At 32.6% G+C, this 24,233-nt stretch overlaps 1 protein-coding gene across 1 annotated transcript in view; it reads right to left on the bottom strand.

Moving 5' to 3' along the window:
* The window catches only part of LOC110993001 (calcium/calmodulin-dependent 3',5'-cyclic nucleotide phosphodiesterase 1), a 175,992-nt gene extending 161,268 nt beyond the window's left edge, over positions 1-14,724 (bottom strand). The window contains exon 1 of the mRNA XM_045630444.1: positions 14,632-14,724. The gene's annotated coding sequence lies outside the window, so the exon portion shown is untranslated. The remainder of the gene's footprint in view (positions 1-14,631) is intronic.
* Positions 14,725-24,233: the final 9,509 nt, after the last annotated feature.

Genomic DNA, 24,233 nt, shown 5'->3' with positions numbered 1-24,233 from the left:
TATAAGAAAGAATCTAAAAAATATTTGTTATCTGTTGTATTAAATTACGCAACCTTACATCGTTACAAAAATCAATGTTACTTTGGCAAGTGGTTTTCCCTAGGGTTAACATGATATGCGGCCATTCTCCCGAAACGTAAATAGGGGGATTTAAAGACTATTGACACGCAACACTTAAATTTCGACGTAACTAAAGTTTCTTTGTTTTTTAACTGATTTTATTATTGCACGATACAATTGTGATAAGCAAATGAACCTTTGAAATGAGGCTTGTTTAAGTTTAAATGTTCTTTGGGTATAGCAATATGAGCAAATAGAATCTTGATGATCCTTGAAGAGCCGCGATTCTTAACTGTAACGACTTGCGTCAATAGACTGTGTCTTATACACGCAACTTACTAAAAAACTCTTCAGAGGCCAGATCTGGGATTCTGTGTATTTCTATACTTAGATTTTGTACCACATACTCCATAGCCAGAAGATTTCATAACACCAAAGACGGCCAAAGTCATCCTAGAGAGACGGGAACTAAAGGAAAATGGTATTCGCTCGCTAGAAGATCAGCAACGGTATGCAGATTTAAGCCGTCTGGTTCAACTTTACTGTCGGAAAGACTATGAACATCACATCAACGAAATCTGTCTCGAAATCGAACAGCACTCTTTGAAAAACGAATCCAGATATCTTTTTCAAAAAGTAAAAGAACTGACTGGTACTCGTAAGCCAAGAACGTGTGCTATCGAAGGTACAGATGGGCGTCTAATTACAGATGTGGCTCAAGTGTTGGACCGCTGGAAGAACTACTGCGCGGAACTATATGACGCTGAAGGGATTAGCAAGAGCAGCTCATGGGCAACAGAAGAGCCTGATATTCTACCATCTGAAATTGAGCATGCCATCAAAGCTCTCAAGTGCAACAAATCGCCAGGTAAAGATGGTGTGACAGCCGAAATATTAAAAAACCTAGGTCACCGAGGTACAAAGGCTATAATCGAGATCTGCAACACCATATGGCGGTCTGGAAGGTGGCCAAATGACTGGACAGAATCGGTGTTTATACCTCTGCACAAGAAAGGCTCTTCTAAAGTCTGTGGGAATTACAGAACTATAGCATTGATATCTAATGCGAGTAAGATCCTTCTCCATGTAATTAACCGACGTCTTAATTACTACCTTAGCCGACAAATACCTGAGGAGCAGGCAGGCTTCGTTAGAGGCAAAGGAACGCGGGAACAAATCCTTAACATTCGCCAAATCATTGAAAAGAGTAGGGAATTCAACACTCCCGTGATCTTATGCTTTGTTGACTATACAAAAGCCTTTGACTATGTGCAATGGGATAAACTATGGAGGGTTCTACTTGAGATGGGAGTTCCTGAACACCTCGTAGCTTTAATACAGAATTTGTACATAGAAAACCGTTCCTTCATCAGGATGGGCACTGAATACTCCAATATGTTCCAAACAAAAAAAGGTGTGAGACAGGGCTGCATTCTGTCACCCGCACTATTTAACATATATGGAGAGTACATTATTCGGAAGACAATGGAAAATTGGGAGAAGGGTTTTGCAGTAGGCGGAAAGAGAATAGCAAACCTACGATATGCTGATGACACGGTTCTTCTGGCAACATCCATGGAAGATATGGAAGAACTGTTCCAAAGACTCGAGTTAGAAAGCACAAACATAGGCCTCGCAGTGAACAGAACAAAAACTAAACTGATGTTAGTGGATCGAGCCAGTAAGCTTCCACGTGTCACTTGTAACATTCCTGGAATTAATATCGTAGACCGCTTTATATATCTTGGATCCCAGATCTCCAACGACGGCAGCTCTGTCCCCGAAATAAAAAGGCGAATCGGCATGGCTAAGGATGCCATGACACGTTTAGGCAACATCTGGAAGAAAAGAGGAATTGGCATCAAAACTAAAATAAGACTGATACGGGCTCTGGTTTTCCCTATCTTCCTGTATGGAGTAGAAACGTGGACCATCCTGGCTCGAGAACGACAAAGAATCGATGCCTTTGAGATGTGGTGCTGGCGGCGAATGCTCAGAATACCGTGGACTGCAAAGCGCACCAACACATCAATCCTGACCCAACTTCGCATACGAACTCGCTTGTCTACCGTATGCCTACAGCGAATCGTATCGTATTTCGGCCACACAATGCGCAAAGGCGATGAGAACTTGGAGAAGCTGATCGTGGTTGGTAACACAGAAGGCAAAAGATCACGTGGCCGTTCACCAACCAGATGGACCGATCAAGTGAAAGACTCATCGTCTTCAAAGCTATACAATGTTATAAGAGAAGCGCTGGACAGAAACCGGTGGAAGCAGATAGTCCGCGCTAAATGTTTCGTTGCTGACCACGACGCTCAGAAATGAGCTGCCGACTAAAGAGAGAGAGAGACTCCATAGCCAGACTAAGTTCAACTGAGTATGGATCAGTATGGATCGGCTGAAGCGTGTTGGAGGGGCCAGTCAGGATCTCAAAAGATTGCTGTCGGATCGGCCTCGTATGATCCACGCTCGACGCATCGCGATCTTGGATCGTAGATCGCGGGATCGCCGATCCATTTTGGATCGTCCGGTGTGGATACGGCTATCGACATTTTGTGTGTAAGACAAGCCGTTTCCTCCAAAGGTTTTTTATTCACCATTAAAATAAAAATAAAAATGTTAATTAATGAATATAAGACTATTACTTATTCCACGTCATTAAATTTGAATCGGTAGACATCCCTATTCATCGGCAAAGAAGATAGATGTTGTAGGCCGAGAGAAGAAGCCGGTGTAAAAAACTCTCGATACTGTTTTAAAATAGCCAATCATCATACAAGACGTTCGTTTATTTTTAATATTAAATCCACATATGAAAATAAAGTACATTGGTGCACAGCCGAGAATCGAACCAACGACCTCAGGAATAGGAGTCGCGCTGTAGACCTGGCCTATATTAAAGGAAGTTAAATATCGGTAGTATAATAATCATGATCAATAATAATATGACTATGTGATGTTTACCTATTTTGGATAAATATAATCCTATTAATTTCAGATCACAAGGTACTCATTAGCTTGTAATTAGTAGCTCGTGGATATATTGTAAATTGGCTTAGTATGCTCTATGGACTTTCATTAAATAGGGCTGGTGCAACTTTAAACCTAAAATACACTGACATAATTCTGTTATTTATGTGGCGATAGATAATGAATACTATTGTATAGTAATCTGTGATGTATTTTTTACCGTATTAAAACAAACATTTCGAGTTAAACAATAAATATTATCTCTCTAGTTTATGGAATATTTAGAGTATTTTCTAAAGTTTGTATTTTGTCTATATAATTCATTTATAAATTTTGATGTTATTTATCTTTTGGCGCTTTAGGGAAAAATGACGAGAGTAAATTTTTACGATGCGCTCGCACATCGTCACAAAAAACCGACACCCTGAAGTTAGCTATAGTCAATATTTTAGTGTTTTGGCGCGTAAGGTAAAAATGATGAGAGTAACTTTTTACGATGCGCTTGCACACCGTCACAAAAAACCGACACCTTGAAGTTAGCTATAGTCAATATTTTGGTTATAAAGAAATCACTTTTTTATTTTTTTTATAAGCAATATATTATTATAAACTTATAATTAACATAATTTCCCGACGCGTGCTTTACAGCGTGCGTGGTCACGGTGACTGAAGACAAAAGGTGTTGAATGTCAAAAAGTATAACAGCTATAGAATAAAAAAGCAAAAGTTATAATATCTGTATTTATTTCCCCGGAGTTGATATCGACTAAAAGATTAAGGGTTTTTGACAGAAATTACTGAAGGTTTTGAATGTTCTGAATTTATAAAGAAATTATAAACAGCTTCAATTCATTTAAAAAGTGTTTTCTTTAAATACCAAAGTGTGTTCTCCAAAATGGATTCCAATAAGCTTGTTAGAATTTTAGCCTTTCAAAGCTGTTAAACAAAAATACCACTGAAAATTTTAAGAACACTTTTGTAGACTTTTCTCGCGTTAAAAGTATTCTGACGAAAACTCATTTTACTTTCAGTAGCTGAAGCATGGAAATCTCTTATAAGGTATTTAGGCGCCCGAATATATGCCGAAATATTTACGATATTAAGGAATATTTAAGACAGAACGATAAATGGAATGTTCGGCGTGTGGCTTCAGGCAAAACGTAATAAAATTACATTCAAAAAAGTTTTTACATATTTAGTATAGCGTGAGTATGCTAAACCAAATGTCGTGGGTTCAAATCCCCACTATTCACGAATCTGCTCACTAATTCAACATCACACATACACTTACAAATAAAAAGCACTTTCTAATTTATTTGTGTCGAAAAATCTATGTTTTTTTAGTCCTAAACGTTTTACATATCTTGGCTCGAGAAAGGCAAAGGATTTTTTTTTTTTTTTTTTTAATAATTTTCACTCTACTCCCCTGCCATAGTGTCCAGGGACTTTATATTTCACTGATATTATTTAACGCGTCGGGAATTACGCCCCGACTACATCGGTAATATTTTTATTAACAATATTCATGGGCGAGCCGGGGCCTTTGAGATGTAGTGATAAAGGCGAATGCTTAGAATACCGTAGAAAGCGCACCAATATATCGATGACCGACAAACAGTGAAATATATCTTATTTTGGCTTGGCTAAAAGTAAGGTTTGCTGCATTGACGAACATCGGTCAACGGTTGGAGGGATGTAACAGCATTTTCGATTAACATTTTAAAAAAATCTAGAGGAACATCTTCAGAAAGAGATCTTCTAGATAATTGTTCTGACAATATTTTTTGATTAAATCTAAAGAAAAAAATTAATAAGCAAAATAGGATGTTTTTTTTTCCTTTTTTTACTTAATTTCTTATATATATATATATAAATATTAATATAATTTTTAATATATTGGATTTATTATAAAAAAAAAATAGACAGGTAATTGTAGGCACAGCGATTTGCTACGAAATATGTCTTTGCAAATTTTACGTACGATGAATAAGTTCAGGAGATATAGCCAAAATCGTGTTTTCACCCCTTTTTCCAAGATGGCGACCGGGGGGGATAAGGGTGCGAACCCCACAAACTTGAGGTTAAATAAAATTGCGTCCTCTAACAAATGTTCAGCAAATGTAACATTTCAATGGACTATTAACAATATAACATATCTCAATACGTGAAAGATAGGCTTCTAGTAAGATTAATAACGTCGACTATTCACCGGTACAGAGTGGAAGCTGGTACAAATTTTATTTTCCCTTTTACGTTAGAAATAACAATTATTTTCAACGCGTCTTACAGATTGGATGGATATATTGAGATAAATGCGTGACATATACGATTCGTATACATAGTGAAATACTGTAAAAGGTTCTTATGATATGAAGTTGGTAATACAATTTATTGCTTCAGACACAAGCTAAGTGTAAAGCATCTCTAAATTAAATAATTCAACGGTGATAGACATCTTATTTTGTTACATGTTTACATTGTAGAGTAGTAATATATTTATTAGTAATCATTCAAATATAGGATTTACATTTTCTTAAACTACACAGTAATCATAAAATTGCCAGTTATTCTCTTCCCTTCTACGCCCTTGATTTGAGTACTGGCAGTAAATGTAAAATTGAAACCATTTTACTACATTAATAAATGATTTTTGAATTTAAATTTGAATACAAAATTATATCATCATCCTGATCAATCATGACTTGTGTAATTCTACACAAGTCATGATTGATCAGGATAGGATATAATTATGCAGGAGAGTTTTAAAAGAAGTTAGGGAAGTAGCCAATCGAATTGAGCCTATTATCAGCCTAGCCCACAACTTAATACTAATACTACATACTTAGATTTGTGTAAATTTTTACCCAAGATACCTAATGAAAATTAAAACTTGCTCGTTAGTCCAGGAACATCGGTAGGCGTGTCTTAGACGCCAATGATTGACGACAATTTATATCCATAATACAAATTTATGTTTAGTTTGAATTAAGTTCTGAGCATGCATACATGATATTCATGAACCCGCAGTCTGTTGTTAGAATTAATTTATGCATTTGAGAAGTGTTTCCGATAGATGAAGTAGACAATGCACGTTGTCAAGGCCTCTCTCGGAGTATACAAAGGTAACATATTTCTTTATAGAAATTTCTTACAATAAAATTAAATGTATGAAAACTTTTAAATAAAATAATTGTAAAATTGCCAGTGTTGATAAAATTACAAATTAAATTTTTATTAGACATTTATAAGGCAACTAACAATGAATAAAAGGTATCGATTGTAAAAGGCACTGTATTAATAGTAATCTTTCTTATTTATTTATCCTAAAGTTGTAAAGCTGCGATCCACATTACGAACGTAACGACTATGGATGGCGATGCAAAATCCTTCTTTTCTTAATATTATCCTTATTGTCACATTATCCTGGTTTATTACGAAGTTATCCTTTTTCATTTCGTAATAAACCAGCAAAAAAATTATATATAACAACAAACATTTACACTAAAAATTTAGCCAAAGATGGTATACATACAAAAGGGAAAAAACAATAAAAATATTTATATAAATACATTTAACTGAGTAATAACTAAATTGGCTGTGCTGTGTGATGGTGGAGCCTTGATCTTAATGATTTTGGGCTTTTGATACGATTCACTGTATGCAAAGCGAGTTCGTATGCGAAGTTGGGTCAGGATTAATGTATTGGTGCGCTTGGCAGTCCACAGTATTCTGAGCATTAGCCGCCAGCACCACATCTCAAAGGCATCGATCCTTTGCATTTCTCGAGCCAAGATGGTTTCTACTCCATACAGAAAGATATGGAACACTAGAGCCCATATCAGTCTTATTTTCATTTTGATACCAATTTAATAATTTAATTTGTGGATCTATATAAGGCAAGTACATGCCTTAAGTACATGATTGCGTAACAATATGATATTCATAGGCTTCAGTGAAATCAAGGAATGAATGTTGGCATTGTTCCACGTATTTGTATTTCGTATGTGCCAAATCATACTCGATTGAATGCTGCTTATTGTTCCAAACGGTTTACATAAAAATGAGTCGTTTGGCACTTAGAACATAATTGTTTACTTGATTTTATATAGTATGTTATGCAATAGGATTTTATTGTTAATGCGTAAATTTTTTACTGTATTTATGCGTCATGAGCACAGCCTATATACATACCCTCACTTTTACAGCAACACACAACACAGAAAAATTAGGCTTATTTAAATAAATTGAATCACACTTAGTTAAATGTATTGTATACTTTTTGTTTGTTTGTTCCCTTTTGTAAATCTTTGAACCTTTTTGTTGTAAAATGTATGATGTATTCCATCTTTGGCTATATTTTCAGTGTATTTGTTTGTAATTATATATAATTTATGTTAGCTGTAGGATTACTAAATAAATAAATAAATAAGTCAATTGTTTCGTATGTGCATATAGTCTTATTTATTTAGCCAATTATTGATACTGGGGAGACAACATTAACATGTTGACACTTTCTAAAGTAATCTTGGACAAAGGAACAGTCGTTTATTTTTCTAAGAAAATTGCCAATTCATAACAATATTTAAAAATCGAACAATCATTATAGTAATATATTATAAGTATTGGGAGTGGCTATGACAAAAAATATCAAAGAGAAATGTCGTCATGTTTTCATGGCAATGAGTACAAAAAGGAACATTTAATTAGTTTAGCCCTCATGAATGCGAAAAAAGGGACGCATGAAGATAAAAATACCTAACATAAAATTGTCACGAACGTTTAATTATAAAAACGGGTTTGAAATTGAATTATACAGATCCAAAGATTATTTCGTCTAATGTGTGTTTTAATGTTCTTTCTACTTTACGAGCGAACAAATTGTTTTTGGAAATTGAATTTTGAGTAATGTCCAATTTGAAATTAGAATTCCTTCATTGCCATTAAATATAAGATGGTTTTATTCTGAGAAGAGAGTTGCTTTATTTGTATATACAAAAGTGGTTGTGCAGTTTCCTTTTTACCACAAGTATTATATAAAATTCAGATTTATAATATGAGATTTTCAAAAAAGCGATACTATTTAAATGTATATAAATACTATTTAAAATATATTAACATAGAACTTAAATAACCTACATAATTTATTATCAGTACATAACCCAATTTTAAAACTTATTTTTGTAAGTTGTAATCAATAAATAATTTAGTCATTCGACGTTTAAAGATAAAGAAATCGACAAATATTTTTATCCTAACCTATCAAGTATGATATTGCTGAAATATACATATTGGTTGACACACCATGGTTAGTTATTAGTCATATTATTACTGTTAATAAATAATTGCATACCATTGCATTGAGATCAGTGTTAGCCTTGCCCTTTTTGGTATGCGTCTTCTCCCTGAGGTCGTAGGGTCGATCACCGGCTTTCTTTCTAAATGCGCATTTAGCATTCACTTGAACGTTGAAGGATAACATCATAAGTAAACATGTCTTAGATGCAAAAAGATGGCGTGTGTGACATAGGAAGCTGATCACCGACTTACCTATTAGATTCAAAAATGATTATGAAATAGATTCAGAAATCTGAGGCCTAGACCTAAATAGGTTGTACCACTACTGTTTTATTTTTATTGCAAAATGTTTTCCTTTGTGTGGATGTGTATTTCGTTATATATGTGTTGTACCAGTCTTAATGAAAAAATAAAGACTGTCAGGGAAGCATAAATCGGAGGACATATAAAGGTGATATTAAAACCTCGAACTACGACGCAAGAGCAGCACTGGCTTTTTTTTGTTTTGGAGTGCAAAGCTAACTTTGTGTGCTGCATAGGTCTTTAACAAGAATGGTAGCTATGCTCATAACAGCAGAATTGGATAAGTAAAATAAAAAGTATTTATTTATTTATTTACACTTTGTTACCTTATACATATGTATGTATGTATGTCTACATATAAAAATCAGGTTACATAAGTTATTAGGTAACGGTCGGTCATATCGATATATCAATAAGCGATTTCTTCCAGATGACTCTAATTTGGAACAATAAAAAAAGAAACACCTTTAGACGGTAAAGTACAAGAAGTCAATAAATAATTTACAATAATAAAATAACAAATAGTACTTAGTTTTGTAAAATTACTCAAATAACACAGGATAAAGAAATATGTCTTGAAACTTGAAAGTGCAATTCTTTACCGTGAGTTTACTGAAAGCCTGTGAGATATTTGAAGTATATCGATAATTTTGACTATCCCAATCGGTCGGAGCAATAATTCGATTGCCTAATTTTCAGAATAGCATTCGAAATTCAAATTCCATTCACTTGTTACGTTCAATGTTTTAATTCCACCTCCTTTAATTAAAGTATAATTATTAAAATTATCAAAAGTAGAAAAGTACTAATAAAAACCATTTCAGTACCTATTGTATGTTTTATATTATTATTTTATTTCTATACAACAAATTACGCCTTAACTGGATATAATATAATATATCCCATGGGAATCATAAAGTTTCAGATATAGTAGATAAAAATAAATGTGCTATTGTGAGTGTATATTCTAGTTATTAGAAATAAGATTAAAAAATATGTGTCTAATTTCATCCATAACGATTCAGGCGTTTTGTTCTGTTTTGTACTATTGTTAAATTTATTATTCTGTATTTCTTTAAAAACACATACAGTGACGACTATGATTCTTAGCTTTTATCTCAATACGCTGCATTTTTATAAAAAAATTAATATAGCATAACTATCTATCATATTCTACGAAAGCTAATTTTCTATTGAAGAAACTAATTTACATCATAGTATGCCATAAGTTCACAAAGAGTTGTTTGATCTCAACGCCGGAAATCGCTGCAGACATTTTTAAATCATAAATTTTCTTAATTCAAACATAAATAGAATTATAAAACTCACGAGCAATTTCCGTTCAACTTTTATTAATTATCATTTACAACACGATTTAGTTGAAATAAAAAAAATACGTTTATTTTGGAACATCATCATGGTATCACTGATTCCACGTCATTCATATATTCCTATTCATCATATTTGTGACATATTTTTTCTTCTTTTCTTGTGTAAGTCCACCCCGGTTTGCTAACCTATAAAACTATTGTATTGGGTTTGCAGGCGTAGAAGGATGACCAGACTATAATACTTCAAACATTAATCTAGAAAATATGTGTTACCTTTTAAGTTCTTTACTTCATTCAATTGGTTTAAAAAATATTTTTCTATATATAAATGTTATTTAATACAGTAGAGCTTTATAATGGTATTTGTTGTGATTGCAATTTTTAGATTTTCACTTAACATCAGATGAGCCTCCTGCTTTTGAGCCGTTTGCCCTGCTCTATAAAAAAAACATTTATCGCAATTTAGTCCCAAATAGGTAAAATGATTATATTCCCCATACACTTCATACAAATTAGTTCAAATTTCTTTAAAATAATAACGCAAACACATAAATTACAAAAGAACTGAAAGCAGGCTTATTTACCTAAATTTAAATTCAAAGAAGCTGAAATAACAACGGCTCAAAATTTAAAATGGAAAATGAAACAGTCTCAAAGAAACTAAAAGAAAATTCCAAGTGTTTCGAGTTTTCTTTGAGTGTTGTGAAGTACACACATGCTGCATGTTAATTGTACTTACTTTCAGGCTTTCAATGTAAGTATTTTGGGTATTACTACTGAATTATCATTCCTTTATAAATTACTATTAATATAATATTTTTCTTATTTTTTATTATTAATATAATATAATATTTTTCTTTAAATGTTCAACTGCCAGAAGTCAGGCCTTTGTATGCCTTAAATGAGGTGCTAATTTAGTAATATAACGTTCACGAGATAATATAATGTTTTAAATTACAGGATAATTTGTATCAAGGCGCTCAAATATTTTAAAACATCCTATTAACAAAAATAAAAAACAAACATATATATATATATATATATATATATATATATATATATATATTATATCTTTATTATCTTTCATTAGATATATGCCATTAAAATAATGGGTTACAATATTTTTCCTGTAACGAAATTGTAATCACAACCAATACCATTAAAAAGCTCTACTGTTTGAAATGACATTTATATATAGGGAAATATTTTTTAAACCAATTGATTGTAGTAAAAATAGGAACTTGGAAGGTAAGACATATTTTCTAGATTAATGGTTAGTGAGGCTGCGATCGGAGGTACTATTACATGTTCCAGCCAATTTACAGCCGATTGGTATATAGTATGCGCACCGTATATTTATCGATGGTTAACTTTTTATGTATAACCCTTTTTATGTATTTATAAAGTTTAACACCACACAAATTTTACACATACGCATAACTAGAACAAAAAATTTAAAAATAGCAAAAATATATAACAAGCTACCACAAAAATAACTATAAAACTATTGTTTGTTGTTGTCATAAACCTGATTAAGAGACACACAAATTTATGGTAAGTGGGTAAATTATTGGAAAAAGAGAAGGAAATTATCTACCTAGTATTACTATCATGTCATGAAAATAATATTATCTTAACAGTGATACAGTAGAAATATGTCAGACCTTAGGTACATGTATTGTCTTTCTGTTCTATTTTAGTCACATCTGTAGACGTCGAAAACTCTTTTTTTTTTAATGGATTTATATAAGCAGGTGACGGTAAGCAAGGCGACTTCATATAATTTGGGAAATTTGAATTAGTCTAGCTATTCAAAGGGGGAACGCTGCCAGTATCTTCGGAAGCTTGCCTAAAGGGACTCCTTTTAATAATATATTTTTATTATTAAATTGTAAGGTTAGTTAGTAGGTATATTACACAAATGTTTTATTGTAGATATAGCATTATATATGAAATGGTTTTGAAACTCATATCAAGTTTATATAATTTGGGAAATAAAATAAAATCTTTCGGTTCTGTTAAGTATGAATCAGATCTTTTGTTATATTAGAGAAAAAGTAAATCAACGTAGTTTTTATCGATTCTAATTATCGAAATTGCCGCATCACTTTGCCCTCAAACTAGCGTAGATAACAAGGTTTACTGATAATATACAACTATTCCACGAAAAATAACCAATAATGATTGGGGTACCCAGTTTTGCGGAAACAATTATTTCTAGGCACTACGTATTACATTTACACGCAAGTACTTTAACCATTTTAAAGAAATATCATTAAAGCTCATTTGCTCTAAGAGAAAAAATCCGGTTAATTTCGCCAGAATCTTCCGTATTATCTTTTACTTGTTATTATAATATAAGGTGTGAAGCTACAACTCTATTAATCTCTTCAAGAAATAAGACACATTCTCCGAGGCGTGAAAGAGAAAAATGGATCTTGAACATTAACAGTGTAACATAATTTGTCGGTTCCATTCGAGATTAATATTTTTCTCGTGAAAAAAGATTATCGTAAATGTTGAATTGGTAAGGAAAGCTTCTATGTGACTATGTTTTTTTCCAATAGCGCTGAATCCAGCACCTCAAGGGTTAGAACTTTACATCGTAATAGTATACGTGCATCTATTACATAGATGTTCTTACTAGAATAGATAGTTTGAAGTGGAGATGGACTGGGCGCATGCTGCGCGGTACACAAGAGAAGTGGAGCAACATAATAACAAACTGGTACCCTAGAGATGGGAGAAGGAACAGAGGGAGACAAAGCAGGAGATGGGAAGATGAATTGAAACTGGCGGCGGGCCCAAAATGGAGAAGGGTTGCTAGAGACAGATTACAATGGAAATTGTTAGAGGAGGCCTTTGACAAGAGGCACACTGAACTAAGAGATATTTTATAAATAAACAGACACCACTATACAAAGAACGCAGTTCAGGATAAGAGGCTTAATATTATTATTATTATTAGTATACGTGGGAAAATGAGAAATATTTATTAAAATGATCATATAAAAGCAGAGAACGCTATCATCAATCAATCACTGATCGTTGATCTATCGTATAATTAATGAGCTTAATATCGATTTAATAGAAAAATACCAGATACGAAAACATGTCAATAGTTCATTAATAAACGTCAATTTCTTTCGTTATTTCAACTTAATAAAGTTATAAGATGCGGTGGTCATTTTTTGTGGCGGTGTCCATGCGTTGGGTTGTCTCTCTCCCTAAAGTATGGCGAGCGGGCCGATGGCTGTCCATGCCATATACTCGTGAAGTGGTGACTTGTCGTACTTGAATTCGTGTATGCGGTGATATAAGTTGTTTCTACTGTGTATTTGCGTGTTTTTCCCACGAGAATGTAAATGCGCGCTCCTATTTTACCATGCGTCCTGCTGATGGAGGACAAATCTTTGTTTTGCATTTATTACTCAAGATGTCATATGGTTTCAATGGTTGCAAATCCTTACAAACATTGTGTAAAAGAAAAAAATTGGCGATTAAAAAGAGTGGCGGAGAGTTTATTGCCAGTTTTTCTTTTCCGTTCTACACTTTTGATTTCAGAACTGGCAGTAAATGTAACATAAGAAGCATTTAATGTATAGTTATTTCTTTGACGTTCATTAGTGTACATTGTGTTACCTACATTAATAAAATATGATTTTTGAATTTTTAGAATTATTAGAATTATTGCTAATGCTAAAAGGATTTTAGACCGTTGATAAAATAGTAAGTCGCATAAAATCCTCATCATCCCATCCCACATGGGGCATGATGACGGCAAGTAATTCATCGATTCCTTGAATTAATGTTAATAGCGTACAAATAATTCAAACCTAACACAGGATTGAAAAGTCGCGCGTCTAGTCTCTAGAACATCCTATAAATTCATCTTTATCCCGAGTTAAATTTTATAAAGTATGGTTCGGTTCATTTGACACTAATCTCGAGAAATAATCTCCGAAGGAAATTTAATCCAATCTACAGAATAATCTTAAATAAATACTAATCAATCTCTTTAGATTGGTGAACGTTTTATGAATTATAAAATTAGATTTTCATTTTAGATGAAACTTGCGTGATATTTTATAATATTTGTTTTCATAATAATATTGAAAAGGAACTGATATTTTTATATTGATTTTTTAAGAAGTTGTCGGATTAGAATAACATTACCCAAGAGTATAAAAATAGACAACATACATTCCGAAAACCAATATTTACTTAATGATATCAACATAGCATTTGTATATATAAAATATTATACGTATGTTAATTGAATAACATCTTAAAATATTTAAATTGAAATTTTAAAATACTTTAAAACACACAAATATGTGTAAAATAAATAATCCCTGTGGCTGGTGGTGAACCTTACGGTTAGCATCTCAATGACTGATATACTTGTATATTTTTTTAAATATAGAAACAAATTTCAACTTGGGTATTACGTGTACACGCATATACACCATTTCAAATGTATGAAATCTCAATCAAGCTCATTGTAAACGCATTTCATCTGGAGAGTCATAAATCCATTCTCAGTTGGATAATAAATTAAATATTTCTTTCATCGCACTTAAAGTTCTTATGTAACTAAATAAGTGTGAGATCGCCTAAAAATAAATAGAACAAATTTTAAATTTAAATTTCGAATTCACTTTTTTACCTGTTCGACACTTAAATGTCCTCACTACACAACACTAGCACTAACACTTAAAAGTTTCGCGTTCGCGTTCGTAATTGCTAGGACGTGCTCTCATGTCACGGCTTACCGCGCGTCTGAAAGCTGAAAGCTGCATTGCGACCACTGTCTTATCAGAACGCTATTGACTGATTATATATGTAATTCAAACAAAAGAGCGATTGTTTTTTTAAACACTAAGACAAAAAGACTGTGAGATATCTCTAAGTTAATCATTTTGAAATTATTTGTTGAGAGACAAAATTCTGTGATTATTTTTTCTTTCCATTGGATAGGGGTACAAACGACGTTATTCGTAGCAATACATGGACACAGTTCAGTACGTTGCCTGTAAGTGTAGTTAATCTTTACATATTACTTTACATATAACTTATTATGATTTAAACATTTAATTTTAAAAGTGTATATTTATATTTTATGTTCCGCCATAAGCCTGAAGCTCACGAACTCTAAAAAAATCAAAATAAATAATAGTGTATGAAAAGACCTTAATATAGACATTTTTATTACCCTATCAAAATTTCGTATATAGGCTTTTAATAAGAAAAATTCAAATAAAGAACAATTTCAATTTACGTGAAAACTGCCAAAAGTACAATAATATTAAGGGAAGGGGCAATAGGGAAATTTGAGTGGTTCGCTAATAAAGCATCATTTTACTGCCCATTCATCTTCGCAGGCCGTTGTTCTGATGTAATAGTTTCTACAAGCTTCTATAACATGCTATACAGTTAATTTAATAAGGTAGGTACGGTTACCTTAATATCTTGAATCTAAATTAGCAGTTTATGTTAAAATTATCTAATTACAGTTATATTTGTTTTAAAACTCTCTATATTTTTTTTATTTTTTTTAGAATTTTAATTTAGACATTTTATCATTCACATTAATAAATTAGTCTTAAATTTGTTCCCTAAAAAGATCTAAATAATTTCAGATTATGTAATCTTACTGATACAATGCAATTATGAACATGGTACAAGTGCTAGACAATTAAAATGTCTTACCATATTTGCATTGCTCGGTTTGGTCTCCTAGTAACAGTATACAAATAAAAAAAATTAAAGATTAAAAGCGACTTTATGAAAAATATCCCTTGGACCTTGCCATGTACGTAATCTTAAAAGAAGGCACCAATTCTTGGACATCGATTAAAACAAGTGTATTTGACACTCGATTCAAGGGTACTTGCTAGGAAGAGTGTGTTTGACGTCCAGTTCGAAGAATCATTACTTGTGTTATGACTAGAAATTCATGTTAGAAAAAACGTGATGTTTGAACACAAGCATATATATACATATATATTAAAGAAAAATGATTTTTTTTCACTTCTGTAGGCATCATCTATGAAGTGAGAGTAGTCTTAACAAGAAGATAAGTAATTTAGGACAAAATTTATGTACAAGGCAGAATATGGCCTACTGAAAACTAACGACGTATTTATTTATATACTAGCGGATCCGACAGACGTTGTCCTGTCTACACGTCTTTAATTTCAAAAATTCAATTTTTAATAAGCCATTTTGATGAAAATTATTATTCAAATGTTATGACAATATCTAACGATCCAGCACATGGTCACACACGATATAACACAATGATAACAAAACTTTTTTTAAATTTCGGGACAGACTAAAATTAAAATTCGAATATTATTTAAAATTTGACACTGCGATGGTAGCGCCGTCTGTCGGATCCAATGTAAAACATTCAAAAATCAACAACAACTAATAAATTGAAAATTAATTAAAAAAACATTGTCCAGCGGACAAAATTGTGAATCTAAACCATTCCCAGATCCCCTTGAACACACACAAAAAATTTCGTCTAAATCGGTCCAGTCGTTTAGGAGGAGTTCAGTCACATACACACGCACACAAGAAATATATATATTAAGATAATATCGCGTAATGTATCAAGTTAAATTGTTTAACACCTTTATTTGCAGCAACATTCACACACCTTCATTTAAAAAAAAATATTTCGAGCCGTGTCAAATTGTAAAGCTTTTTGCTGTGCTTATGCACTTAATTTTGAAAGCTTAACGCTTCGGCGCCTCTTTGTACACCGACCTTGACGTGAACACGACCAAATTCCTCACAGTATTTTAATATTTTTTAGAACTATCTGCACTTATATTAAACTTGCCTACACTGTTTGATGATTGATTTAAATTAGTAGATTTTCTGACGTTCAGAGATTGTGTTTTGTTTATTACATTGTAGCAAGGAAATTTTGCGCTTCTTATTTTAACTAATGTGACAACAAAATAATAAAAATACTATTTTATGTGTTTGGGTTTGGTATAGTAATTATGTGTTATCTATAGAAAATTTAGGGATGGACCTAAACGTAAAAATGGACGTAATATATTAGGCAGAGGTGAACAACCTTAGCCTAGATCTTATGTTCCACCAAGTAACGTGCAAGCTAAAATACGATGGCATTCTTTTATATATTTTTTTTAATTTTATGTATTTGACATATAGATTACCTTAGATAACGTTGTCACTTAATACATCTTCTTACCTGTAAAAAAAGAAGTTCAGTTAAGCACTTAAAAACCTTGGAGGAGATATCTTCAGATCAGATATCTTACCATCACACTATACTAACATAAATAAATCAGTGGCGCTATAGGCCTCTTTAGGTCTTCTAGGCCTCAGATTTCTGATTCTTTTTCATGATCATTTTTAAATCTAATAGGCAAGCCTCCAGTGTCTGACACACGTCGTCGACTTTTTCGGTCTAATACATGTCGGTTTCCTCACGATGTTTTCCTTCACCGTTCGAGCAAATGTTAAATGCGCACATAGAAAGAAACTCCATTGGTGCACAGCCGGGGATCGAACTTACGACCTTGTCACTTAATACATCTTCTTACCTATAAAAAAAGAAATTCAGTTAAGCACTTAAAAACCTTGGAGGAGATATCTTCAGATCAGATATCTTACCATCACACTATACTAACATAAATAAATCAGTGGCGCTATAGGCCTCTTTAGGTCTTCTAGGCCTCAGATTTCTGATTCTTTTTCATGATCATTTTTAAATCTAATAGGCAAGCCTCCAGTGTCTGACACACGTCGTCGACTTTTTCGGTCTAATACCTGTCGGTTTCCTCACGATGTTTTCCTTCACCGTTCGAGCAAATGTTAAATGCGCACACAGAAAGAAACTCCATTGGTGCACAGCCGGGGATCGAACTTACGACCTCAGGTATGAGAGTCGCACGCTGAAGTCACTAGGCCACTGCTCACTATACTAACATAACCGATAAATATTTTCACTCAAAAGTGTTTCATAAGTCTAAAAAGTATACGTGAATTGGTTGAAAAGTGCTGAATCGACATCATTACGATTTCAACTCTGAGCCAAATATCTGTCAAAGCAAAACGGTCTCTCGCCTCACTGAACCTTTAACGGGAAACATATAAGAGTTCACAGAATCTGTTTTCAAAGTGCATCGTTCATGCAGTGTTCATTGTTTAAGTCGTTGGTAGAAAATATAGTTAGCTTATACTAAATGTTAAACTTAAAACAAAATTCATATAATTTATAATTAATAGAATTTTAGATTCTTAATTTACATTTTAAAATCAAAAACTAACAAGAAATTCTCCACGCCAGTGACGACTAAACACCAAGTTGTATGTTTACGAGACATTTTTAACTGGAATACACCATGCTTAAAACATATTTAAACAATGAGTCGAACTGATGAAATAAAAGATCTTGGAAACCGCAGCCATTGCGAAGAAGCACGCACACACAGTGAGAACGAATAGTTGATCCCGATTTATGGTGTGTGTGTGATATTAAAATATAGTGAAAACCCGTCACAATTCAAGCCCTGGAACTGGGCATTGTCCGATGGTTGAACGCACTATCTCAAAGCGTTCCAATAAACAAAGGCAGGCTGCAAAAAGGAAATAATTGGTCCCATTTTCGCAACACTTTTCTTTTGGATTTTTGCTTCTATTGATTGTGTCCTGAAGTTTTATAGCCATGCTATATGTTGATAATGTAATTTAATATTGGTGAGAGAATTACCAAATCAAATCAGAAGTCATTTATTCAATTTAGATGCGTCTTAGGGCATGCTTATGAATGTCAGAAAAGTTTACAAAATTCGCGAAAGAGCAAAACTACGCCATACGTTCGCAAAACTACCAGGAGGCCTGGTTCTAAGAAGAATGGGAAAGAAACTCAGCAAGTTTTGCCCTCCCTCTGGATAATAATAATTCAAAGGAAAATGTCATAAACCACAACGTCATTAAAGTTACAGAAGTAAAAAATAAAATAAAAATCTGTACTGTGTATTACCACATTCACCATACATTTTCACAACACTTCCAAGATAACAAAACAAATTATAATATGAAATACCGAGTTATTTTTATGTAATTCCAAAGTATAGATGAAGAAATAAATCATGTAATTACGTAAATATTTCCCATTACATCTTCAATATTTTGGCTGCCGCGTGCCCTTATTTTTTGCTTATTAGGCGGTAGAAAGAAGTTGACAGTGATATAACGCTGTCTCTAATACCTTCAGGACGCCGGAAATGGAGGAAACGAGTCTGAAGCTTTCAATTAAAGGGCGTCAATACACGTCATTCATGGAATGCTTTCATAGATGCTAAAAATCTTAAAGTTAGTTATATTATTTATAATGTGATGTCTTTGTAAATCAAGTAATTTTGTACTATGTTATTAAACAGTACATATATGCTACTGAGAAGATATATGTTATATAATAATCATAAGCCTTTATTTTTCCACATCCTAATAATAATAATAATAATAATAATAGCCTTTTATTCAGATCAATTAGGTACATGGATTTGTTAAGTTAACATTAAATTCTAAAGATTTATATTATGCTTAAATTTAGTGTAGTATTTGTTTTGTTATCTTCCCTAGATCTGTTTGCCAGTCGGCAAAGGCCTCCTCCAACCTTTTCCATTCAGTTCCGTAAGATTTTCTTCTTTTCTCAATGTGCATTGAGGGATGCTATGTAAATTACTAATTTTTGGTGGTTGTTGTCTTTATATGTTGGAGGGTTGTGGTCGCTTTCCCCCTCGAGGACCAGTCGGCTTGGGGGAGTTCGTTGTTTTTTGTTTCTTTGTTGGCTGTTTTATTGTTTGGTTTTGGTTTCCGTTTGTCGTTCTTGAGTTGCTATTGGTTTTTATTAGTAATAGGCATGTTCGATAAGGAGCTGGATCTGTATCGCATTAGATCAAAAGCATTTGTCCTGTTAGTCTTCATTGCGTTTTCGGTTTGTTGCTTTTTTGGTTGATTGTTACCTGAAGAGGGTGAAGCGGATATTTCCCTTTTCCTTTTCTCTTGGCTGTAGTTGTTCTCTTTTACAATAAGTTTGTCGTATTTCAGATATGCTATATTGCCCTTTTGTCTCTCTTCAGTTAACTTGGCTTGCAGCTCCTTTCTTTTTTGTAACACATCCTTTGAGTAATCTTCCGCAATGTGTATAGTTTTTAGATTGTTTTTATTTTTCAAAATTTCAGTCTTTTTCCAGTTGCTTGTAAACGAGCACAGTATCGGTCTCGGTTTGTTGCTCTCTTTCTTTATTTTTCCTAAGCGAAAAGTTTTGTTGAAATCATATTCTTCCGTTTTAATATTTAAATCTTGGTTGAAGGTATCTTTGAGCTTTAAGATTAATTCATAAGAGGATTTTTCGTTTTCGTCTAAGCCGAATATAATAATATTATTGTTTTTCTCAGACCTCTTAAGATAATCTATTTCTTTTTCTAGTTTTTCTACTTTAGTTTTCAGGTTCTTATTTTCTTCTATTATAGGGATTAGTTTATCATCTATTTTTTCCATAATACTATTTGTTATAGACTCCTTCAATTCAGCGTTTTGACTATGCATCTCTAATTTAATTTTTTCAAATAATATTTGGAATTGACCTTCCATCTTATATTTGTTGTTTACGTGTAGCGGAACGTAATAGTAGAATATGGCTATATAATATTTCTCACAAATGGCAACACTGTTTGATATGTCAGATTACTTGACGTTTACGGCAAGTGTCACTGAGTAACAATTTGTTGTTTTTGTGTTTTCTAACCTCCAATACAATAGTTGATATTGTGGTTGTAGATTTACGGTGGATTCCAGTGATCACACTTCCCTGTTTGTTTTTTAGTCACTTCCAGAGGTCCCAGTACTGTATCGACGGATACTAGCAGCCACAAATTACGTTTACTATTTTATTTCACTTAATTTTACTCGGAGTTTATCACTACGGTGTTGACAGTTCTGATGCCGGAAACCTTCCACATCCTATTATATTATATATAAATTAAATAAAATAGATATAAATACAATTTTAACTAAGATGCGGCCCCTGTCCGGGATAAAGTCACCTCCAACTTGGCCAATTTTTGAATTAAAATCTCCCATAACAATTCTTTTTCCATGAGCTAGTTTTTGTGCTGCGTCGATATTCTCATAAAAGGTATTGACGTCTTTCTCTGGTGCATCACATGCAGGGGCGTAAAATTGATATAAATATATATAATGTATCTATATCTAAGATAATAATAATAATTTTCGCACGTATTTTTATCTCTGTAATATATTACTTGTCTTTTATAAACATAACTTTTACACATTTAAAGAAAAAATTTTTTCAACGGATAAAAGCTATGTATATTATAAATGTATAATTATTTTAAATTTATAATAATGCATAGCTTTTTTCGGCGTTTCGCGTGCTTTACAGCGTGCATGGTCACCGTGACCAAGTATTTTTTTTAAATATATCGCTTGTGCAGTCAGAAAAAAATCATAAATTTACAAACCAGTATCACACGGACGCAAGCGAACCTTCGATATAACAGCACAATAATTATTTAACATAGGAAAACTTAGTAAGCTTTAGGTGAAAATACAAACAAGGGAAACTTACATCTAAGATGGGAAATTTAAACCATAAGTTTCCAGACTGATCAAGATTAGAGTTGAGAGCGAGCACTTTGTTTATAGTGTTAATTGAGTGGGTACAAACTCATCAAGATAGCTTAGAGTTATTAAAATAATGCTAATGGAGTTGCGAAACAACGCTACATAATCGTTATGTTTAGAAGGCTAAATTGACTTTTACTCATGACTTAGTCGTTTGTAATCAACAAATACTTTAAAATAACGACTAATAATTAACAGATAAAAATTATTATGTAAGTTAATCATATAATCGTATAAATATTTGAGAATCATCAAATCAACATATTTTATCCTTGCTACCTCTGTTAGCTACCACAATCGAGAGTTTCATATAGGAAATTATTGGGCGTCTCATCAAAATAAAGCTACTCACGGAAAATTAGCTTGATAATCAAGTGCAAAAATGGGCGATGGATGCTGGACTAATACATTTATATGATTTATACATAGTTAATGCTTCTGCCTAGTAAATACAAACGACTGATACCTACAGATTAGGTATTCAAATCTAGGACCTTTATTTCAACAAAAACATTAACAACTTAACCTTGAAAGTGGGAAAATGAAATATAACCTATTTACTTATAACATTATTAATTTCGTAGATTTTTTTATATTAATGAGCCTACGGGATTACCCATCCCGTGGAACGACCATGGACGCCCATTTTCAGAGGGTAAGTTGCCGGCCTTTGAGTAAACTGTAACATTGAATAGTTGGAGGTCGCATCTCACAGGGAAGATCCCTACTGGGAGTCGATTCCACAGTTCATTACTATGTCAAAGAAAATGCCTTGCGGAATAGACTATTGGTCTTCCACAGTACGTTTCCAGCCATCGATGTGAATTTTGAATTGATATGTAACAGTTATACAGTAAAAAAATTATTAACCGTTTTCAAGAACGGAACTGAATTGTTAGTGAAACTGAAAATCGATTGTCAGTTTTAAAAGCCAATAAAAACGAAGAAGTTTATGTCATAGTAAACTCTTATAAGTACCCATTTGGCCTCTGTGAAATAGCTTACTGGGGGTTTTAATTTTGTCTATTTATTTTGGTTTTTACTGACAAAGTCACGAAAACCTACGTATATATTGTATAGAAAACTGCATTATTCATTTGTTAAAAATGTTATTACTTTCGGAAAATCTTTAACAAGAAAATTATTTTTCCGTAGCCAATTTCCACCTTGAATAGTAATGATTTCGGTAATTTACGCTTAGCTATTCCGGTTCTATTACGATTAAGCCGAATAAGTCGGAATAGCTATCAATTGTAAGTTACAGAGTACTGACACTGGTATAAGTATAATGATATTTTTTCAATTAAAACTTCTTACCGAATCAATGAAATGTCAATAAAAAAAAATTATACAGCTGCTAATATATGGAAAAAGTCTTATCGCAAAGATTTGAAAATAAGAATAAATAAATTCAAGGTTTTCATATTTTTAAAGCATTTACAATATTTTACGGATATATATGTAGAATACTCCAAAAGTTTGAATTTTACCAACTGTAAACGAACGTTAAAGATATATTTTAATCAAGTTGGGATTCAAACATATCTATTATAATAAAGTTATATAGCTCTGGTAATACTCAGTAATAAATTTACAAAATTAAAGTATTTAAGTGTCTTAAGTATTACAGATTTAAATTTATAAACTGTAGTATTTCCTAACCAATTCGACTTAGAGTCCTTCGAGAAAAGACGATACACACGCAATCGCGAGCCCTCTAGCATTGAGCCCTCTGGCAATAAAATGATATAATATATTAAATATCACATCAGGTGAGTCCACTTATCCACTTTTCTAAAAAAAACTCATAATTTTACACCTAAATGCAAGTATGAGGTGAAAATTATATGACAATTCAGTTCAGTTTATTATATAAACTGGTTTTTTAAAATAACCTTTTGTATCCTCTACAAAAATCTAAAATTATAAAAAGTCCGTAATTCAATGATTCTGGCAAGTGTTCCAATGAAACTGGGCCGAGCATAAAGAATATCGTGAAAGTCGTCTTTTTGCAAACTCGTTCACAATTTTAATCAATGCGATTGTAAGGTACTAGTGCTTTTATTTTAAGAACCCAGAGGATTAATATTTATTTTAGAGCCTTATAACTACTTAATAGAAATATTACTCTGATTGTACGAGATTTCGATTACTTCTTCGCTGCGACCTTATATTTAAATCACAGCAGAAGCAGCTGCTAAGCTTCAAATGATATGAAAAATATATTCAAATTGTCATATATTATAGACAGAAGAAGAATCTACTGTAACTTAGATTTAGTACTTTTATAATTAAACATAAAAAAACTGAATAAATTGTCATTGCCTACTAATAAATAACGGAATGCATTTCGAAGTCTGATAATCTTTTTGAGCATATCACATGTAATCAGATAAAATCTTTTTTTTTCAAAGTTGATATACATTACTGAGGTCTTGTTGTTGCGATGATAACCATGAAAATATAGTCAGATTCTGCAAAAAACAGATTGTGATGAGCAGGCAAACTTGAAGCGAACTCTAATGTTACCACAGCGGAAGAGACCAGATCCAAAAGTAGGAAAAACTGCAT

Source organism: Pieris rapae, chromosome 12, assembly GCF_905147795.1.
Source record: "Pieris rapae chromosome 12, ilPieRapa1.1, whole genome shotgun sequence".
Taxonomy (NCBI): Eukaryota; Metazoa; Arthropoda; class Insecta; order Lepidoptera; family Pieridae; genus Pieris; species Pieris rapae.
Note: the sequence above shows the minus strand (reverse complement) of the source record. Positions and strands in the feature narration are given on the sequence as shown.